The sequence below is a fragment of the Drosophila arizonae genome, chromosome 2 (genome assembly GCF_054131065.1).
Source record: "Drosophila arizonae isolate 15081-1271.41 chromosome 2, UAZ_ARI_1.0, whole genome shotgun sequence".
NCBI classification, from domain to species: domain Eukaryota; kingdom Metazoa; phylum Arthropoda; class Insecta; order Diptera; family Drosophilidae; genus Drosophila; species Drosophila arizonae.
The window spans coordinates 13696674-13703304 of record NC_142922.1 but is presented as its reverse complement, the minus strand read 5'-3'; the positions used below and the strand labels follow the sequence as shown (position 1 = coordinate 13703304).

The 6631-nt window shown below is 38.7% G+C and overlaps 1 long non-coding RNA gene across 1 annotated transcript; it reads left to right on the top strand.

The window, feature by feature from the left end:
* The first annotated feature begins 413 nt into the window (after positions 1 to 413).
* LOC149270329 (uncharacterized) lies at positions 414 to 2456 on the top strand. The gene is made up of 3 exons (XR_016271637.1): positions 414 to 1122; positions 1209 to 1738; positions 1863 to 2456. It is a non-coding gene; the product is annotated as an uncharacterized LOC149270329 (long non-coding RNA).
* The last annotated feature ends 4175 nt before the right edge of the window (positions 2457 to 6631 follow it).

Here is a 6631-nt window from a genome sequence, read left to right as displayed (position 1 = left end):
ACTGTTGCCAATTACAACAGCACGCACCGAGTAAAAAAATAAACACAGAATCGTAAAATGAATAAAAACAAGCTGCAGCATAAAATATACAAATTCAAATTCCCATTTGAACGAGGCCCTCCAAAGCGCAAAGGAATGCAATGATCAAAAGCTAAAGTTTAGGTGGGAGAATTTCTATTGTATTAAATAGTTGATGTATATTGCAAAGGCTATTTATATAAATATTATTGAAGTGCTCGGTCTTTATTTGTTATCATTGCAGAATATATACAAATTACTTAACAACAAAATATTTAATTACTTAAACAGAACCGCTGCATGCGTAGATAGACTCAGCGCAGTCAATTCATCTCGCATCTAATCGTTATCGACAACAACAGACGAAGGCTGATAAGCTTAGGTAATAATAATAAAATCAATTTAAAATAATATAATCTATATATATAAAAGAAAGTTGTGTAAAAGTGAAGACTGCTTATAACTTGATTTGGGCTGAACCAATTTTCATGGTTTTTGATTTGTTGGATTTGTCTCCGCAACGAGTTTAGTATAGGGTCTTAAAAATACTGAAAAAATTTGCCGAATACTTGAAAAACGCGGTTTTTTCCCCAAATGTTCAAATTTTTTTTATACCCAGTAGGCTTGGTAACAGTGACAGTTTTGACAATAGTGTAGAAGTAAATAAACAAATGTAGTCAGTCAGTCTACGGTCTCCTGACCTCGAGCAGACCTGACTATTCAAAAAAAAAAAACAAAAAAAAAAAAACAATTTTTCAAATCAAAAGGAAAAATATTTCAAATTAAAAATCTGCAAAAAATCAAAAGATTAAAACCTGACTGTTCAAAAAATAAATAAAAAATTAAAAATTCGAAATTAAAAAAAAAAAAGGTAATTATTAAAAAGTGTATTTTTGGCTTTTTATATTTTCGGACTTTTAAACTTTATAAATATTTCAAATCAAAAATCTGCAAAAATTAAAAAAAAATCAAAAGATTAAAACCTAACAATCAAAAATAAATAAAAAATTCAAAATTCAAAATTCGAAATTAAAAAAAAAAAAGTTAATTATTAAAAATTGTATTTTTGGACTTTTACAAAAGCTAAATATCTCGAAAGTTCAGGTATTTGTTTGTCTCAAACATAAATTTGTGTAAATTATTTATATTTATATTTCTCGATTGTTTTATATGGTTTTGTGCGAGGGTAGTATTACTATTAATAAAAATGCCGCGTCCTAGAAGATCTAATCTTTCCCGGCGGACCCATAATGCAATTAGGCAACGGAATAGCGCGAGTCAATTATCTGACGAAGAGCGAGAAATCGCCCGAGAAAGGCTCCGCGTTAGTACCCAGGGAAGAAGGGCCTTAATTCGTGCTTCTCAAAGAGAGGCAGCCCGTGAAATGGCAATAAGAAATGGTTCAAGGATTGATTTGAATCGAGCAGCGTTTCGATATGATTGCACCATTGATTACAGCTTGAATCGTTTAGTTTGCATTGGTCCAATGGACGTTGTTTGCTAGCATTGTGGCGCATTGAAGTTTGCTGGTGAAACGCCCGGTTTGTGCTGCCTTAGTGGTAAAGTGACATTGCCATTAGCGGTCACCATAGCCATTGCGTTCCCTGCTTTATGGCGAAACACTAGAATCACGACATTTTCTAGCGAACACTCAAAAATACAATGCCTGTTTCCAAATGACATAATTTGGGGCGGAAAATATTGGAGACGGATATTTAAGGTAATTTACGTTAAAAATTTTATTTTCTATGACTGCCAAAAAAAAATTTTGAATAATGTAGTTTGTTAGATTTCTGTAAATAGTGTTTGTAAATATAACTATAACTATGGCTTTGAATTTAAAGATTCAAGGCCAGATTTGCCATCGCATTGGATCATTGCAACCTATTGAAGATGCACAGCAAAAATTCTTGCAAATATACTTCATGGGCAATATGGAAGAACAACTTGACCGGCGTCAAGAAATGAACACAGCTATGAAAAGAGCAATTCTCCATGATTTGCATGCTTAGAAATTTAAACCAACCAAAACTGTGCAATGGAACGCGTTTGGTGATAAGAAAACTGATGAGCAATGTGATTCACGCGTTGATACTCAAAGGAAAATTTAAAGATGAGGAAGTTCTTATTCCTAGGATTCCGATGAGCTCAACAGATATGCCCTTTGAATTTAAACGAATTCAATTCCCGCTTCGTCTTGCCTTCGCCATGACGATCAACAAGTCACAGGGCCAATCTTTGACTATTTGTGGCCTCAATCTAGAAAATGCGTGTTTTTCTCATGGTCAATTGTACGTGGCATGCTCACGTGTTGGCAAACGATCCGCATTATTTGTTCTTGCACCCGACCAAAAAACGAAGAATGTCGTTTACAACAAGGTGCTTGAATGAAAATCCGATTAATAAATTTATCAGTGTATCCCAGCCTGAACAACATAGCTTTCAACAATTTTTTACCTAGAAATAATATAGAGGGCAATGCAACGTTTGCCGGGCCAGCTAGTGAAGAAATAAATATATTCTCATTTCAACTGAATCGAATGGCATACTACATACAGACGTACGTTTAAGAGGTTTAGATTCTACTTTAAGTGAATAAATTAATTTGAAATAAAGTGAATAATATAATTTGGATAATACCCCAATTAGTATAAAGCAGTCAGTAGATAAATAAAAAATGTTAGTTAGCGCAAACTAAGTTGTGTGTTATGACTTAAAAATAATTATTTATTTATTTATTTATTTTTTTTAATAAATATTATCATTATTATTATTATTATTATTTTTTTTTTTTTTTTTTTTGTTGCATTTGCATTTGCCTTACACAAGACTAATATAAATAGTTCAGCTAGTTCATATTAAAAAGAAAAATTAACTGATTTTATATGAATAATTATGCTAGATAAATATTTCGATTTAACAAATAATTAATACTTAAACAGATAACCAAATGACGGCTATCTACATATCAAAAGTGTTGAAAGGTATTTATTTTATTAAAAAAAAAAACACACATTGTAAGTAAGGGAAAAAATCAAACACCTCTGATCAGAATCCATCAGCTAGACCAATAGATTGCCTTTATAAGAGATTTCTATGTAGAGAGACGTCGGACATTATAGACAGCGGAAAAGAGAGAGGGCGAGAGCCCCGTTCCTAGCATTCGTACTCGTTCTCACGACGCTGTCGGGTTGATCATGCTAAGCCATCGTTCGATTAATACAGATGCTCATAGTTTTCTAATACATATTATATATAGCATATTATATATAGCAATACGTTGAATAAAGTGAATGTTTAGGATCTAAAACTATATGGGAATTGGCTTAAAGCTACAGGAATAATCTTGATGTCTCCTCTACTATTAAAAACATTTTTATTTTATGCCAGTTCTTACTTCTCGCTCTTTTAATTTGAAATTAGATTAGCCATTCAGTCAGTTAATAGCTAAGTTGATTTGCAATTATGAAACGCATTCAAGAAATTCTAATTGGCAAATAATGGTTTTAATTTTCATTCCCGTTACGACGATTGTAATTAAAGTAGTTGTACAGTCAGCTTCCGCCTCTTCTATGGCGAAGGCAGCACGTAAGGACATGTGCGCCATGCTGCGCTCCTATTAATAATTCCAAGATGCGTAATTATTGATTTTCCATTAACACTTTGAGGTTGCAGAGATGTAAGCGAGAGGAAATAAAAATGGGGAAAAAAATGAAAAACGAGCCCACGTGTGTATGCGGTGGACACTTTGAACTTAGGCCTGGACCTCAACCGGGTCCTGTGCGTCGTCTCACGGCTGGAAAAACTCTTTGAGGCAGTGTGAACGGTGCCAATGATGCGTCGGAGGCGACTACCGTATGTCGTCTGTCGTCTGCCGTCTGTCGCCTGTTCCCTGTCGCCAGTCGGCTGTCGTCGCCTTTGTAGCAATTAGTAGGCCTGTGTGGATGTGTGTGTTATTTATTAATAAATATTTTACACTTCGACGCCCTGGGTTAATTGCACTCACGTATGCCGCCTGGGCGCAGGGTGAGAGTGGCGCAGCGAGCAGCGAGCAGCGAGCGGTTCTTAAAGTACGCACAAATAGGCCTAGCATAAGATTGACGGACATGCCGAGAGTTTTCTATATAATACATAAATGATGCTGTAATTAAAAAGCGCATATCTGGACCTTATACAGTCGTCTGTCAGCATCGCTCAACTTGGCAGCAAAATTAAAAGTCAAACTGTTTAAGACAATCTGCAAACATGCTTAAAGCAATGGCAGCTCGCTGGGTTGAATTTGAATACGGAATGGAATGGATGGGCTGGGGCACGGCTATGGTCAGTCGCAACCCTCCTCGGACACTGTCCAGCTGAGTTCAGCTCAGCTGGCCTCAACTCGACTCGCCTCAACGCAACGCAACTCAGCTCAACCCATCCATCCACACTCGGACGGCGCACGGACTGCTGCACGCAACGTGGCGCCAATTTCTTTGATTACGGCATGTGCGCTTCGATTGTGAGTGAGACGGCAAGGTAATCCTTTGTCCCTTGTCTCTGGCTGTGTGCAGCGTAAACAAGCGGCAATGAGCCGCTTTCAATGACCAACTGAACTTCAAAACTTTGACTTGGCTGTTGACCAAGCTGCGCCCTGCCGGACAGTCGGCCCGTTGCCAACCCCTTGGGGCGAAAGATTTTTGACTCCTTTGCCTTAATTATCGAGCAGCGGGTTCTATTCTCATTTTGACGCTGACGCAGCCGAGGGCGTTGCACGCCTTCAACGGAAATTCCTTGAAATGATTTCTGCATTTTATACAGTTTTTCATAGATTGCTGTTAAGGGTTGTGCTCAGGACTCGAAGCCATGTCCCTAACAGCCGATATCCATACCTAATTAATGTGGTCTAATCATAACCCTTGCTGCAGCCACATCCTATTTTGTATGCTGTGTGCGTGCATTTGAATAGGCAAAAAGCAAATGAAAAGAAGTCCAAGTATCTGGCCGAGTGCTGGCAAATGGAAATCGGACGCTGCAGGCAACATACTGACCAGCAGAAGCTATTGAAATCTCTTCTCGATACCAAATATTATCGCCCTCGGGTCAACTGTGCTCATAAGCTCACAATTTGCATGTGAAGCGTGCCTGGATTCCTGTGTTTTCAATATAATAATCAAATTTGACTTAAAGATCAATTATATAAATATAAATATATAGGAAACATAAAAGAAACCAAATAAAATATGAAATCAATAAATATACATAATATTTAAAAAAGTAATATACTTGAGAAAAAAAAAATATATATATATATATAAAATATAAAAAATTCTAATTCGAAACATATCTGCTATTTATGTGTCCTAAATTCAACATTAAAGCCGACTTTAGAATTATTAAAAATTTCAATAAAAATGCATGCAATAATACCGAGTGTGAATCTCTCAGTCCGTAATGAGCTCTGCCCCTGCAGGTACATATCCTGTTCCTTCCACTCCTTCCACTGGCACTCACTTTGCTCTGCTTCTCGCTCATCTAACATAAATATTAAAATTCTCGTCGAACATTTGGCATTCAATGCAACGGACGAAGAAACAGCTGAACAAAAAGGCAAACAGTCAATGAGAACGGAACTGTGTAGACTGGACTGAAGCAGTGCTAATGATTGATGCTGATGGCCTCTATAAGCATAGCCCATACAAAAATGAGTATGAGTGTGGGTCTGCATGTGTGAGTGTGTGTGTGTGTGTAGCTTGCAAAAAGAGCTCGCCAAAAAGGAACTTTGCACGCATGCACTTGTCGACTTTGCATAATGCAGAATGAATGACTCGTAGAGCCAGCGTCGAGTAAGCTGGCGAGGGGGGCGGACTGGCAGTTGGCATTAAGTGGGGCCGAGCTACTTTTCGTTCTTTGTGCGAATCGCTGGCCTGGGTCGGGCTGGAGGAGGTGGACTGTGCACACATGTGAATGTGTGGATACGGGAAATGGGAATTCTTTGATTTGATTTTTATTTGGCTGTTTGTGCGATGTGTAGCGCTCACTAAAAAGTTAATTGCACGAAAAATAAGTTAATACTCCGCTCCGGCTCAGCTCCCGTGCCGTCGCTGGCCGTCCGCTTCAGTCCGCTCGAGTCGCTGTTTAATTTAATTAGCCGTCGTTCCTCTATATGACCAATCCCTCTCCCCCTCCCTCTCCGCCTGCTTGTCACATGTGTCCGTGCCTTTGCCCGTTGCCCGTAGCCCATTTGCCGTGCCGGGTACCCGCTTCTCTTTGGCATTTTTTCGCCGACAGTTTGCCAATCCGTTGACGAGCAGCTACAGCTCCATGTGCCAGCGGCGCTCAAGTCAATTAGCAAGTATTTTTAATTGCTTTAAATTTGCATAATTTCTGTCAACAAGCAGCCTGTCCGACGGCAACCCCGCCTCACATTTCACGGTCTTCTTGTCGGACAGGCGCAAGGATTTTGCGTATTACCTTCAATTAGCCATAACAATGCGACTGGCCAGAGACAGGACACGGGCCAGGGCCAGGGCCAGGGGCTAGGTTAAAAGAAAGTCATCTAATGCTCGGACTAATCCAAGTTTGAGGGCCCCAACTGTGGCGGGCATTTCAATTAACCCGACGCACCTCAAAATGC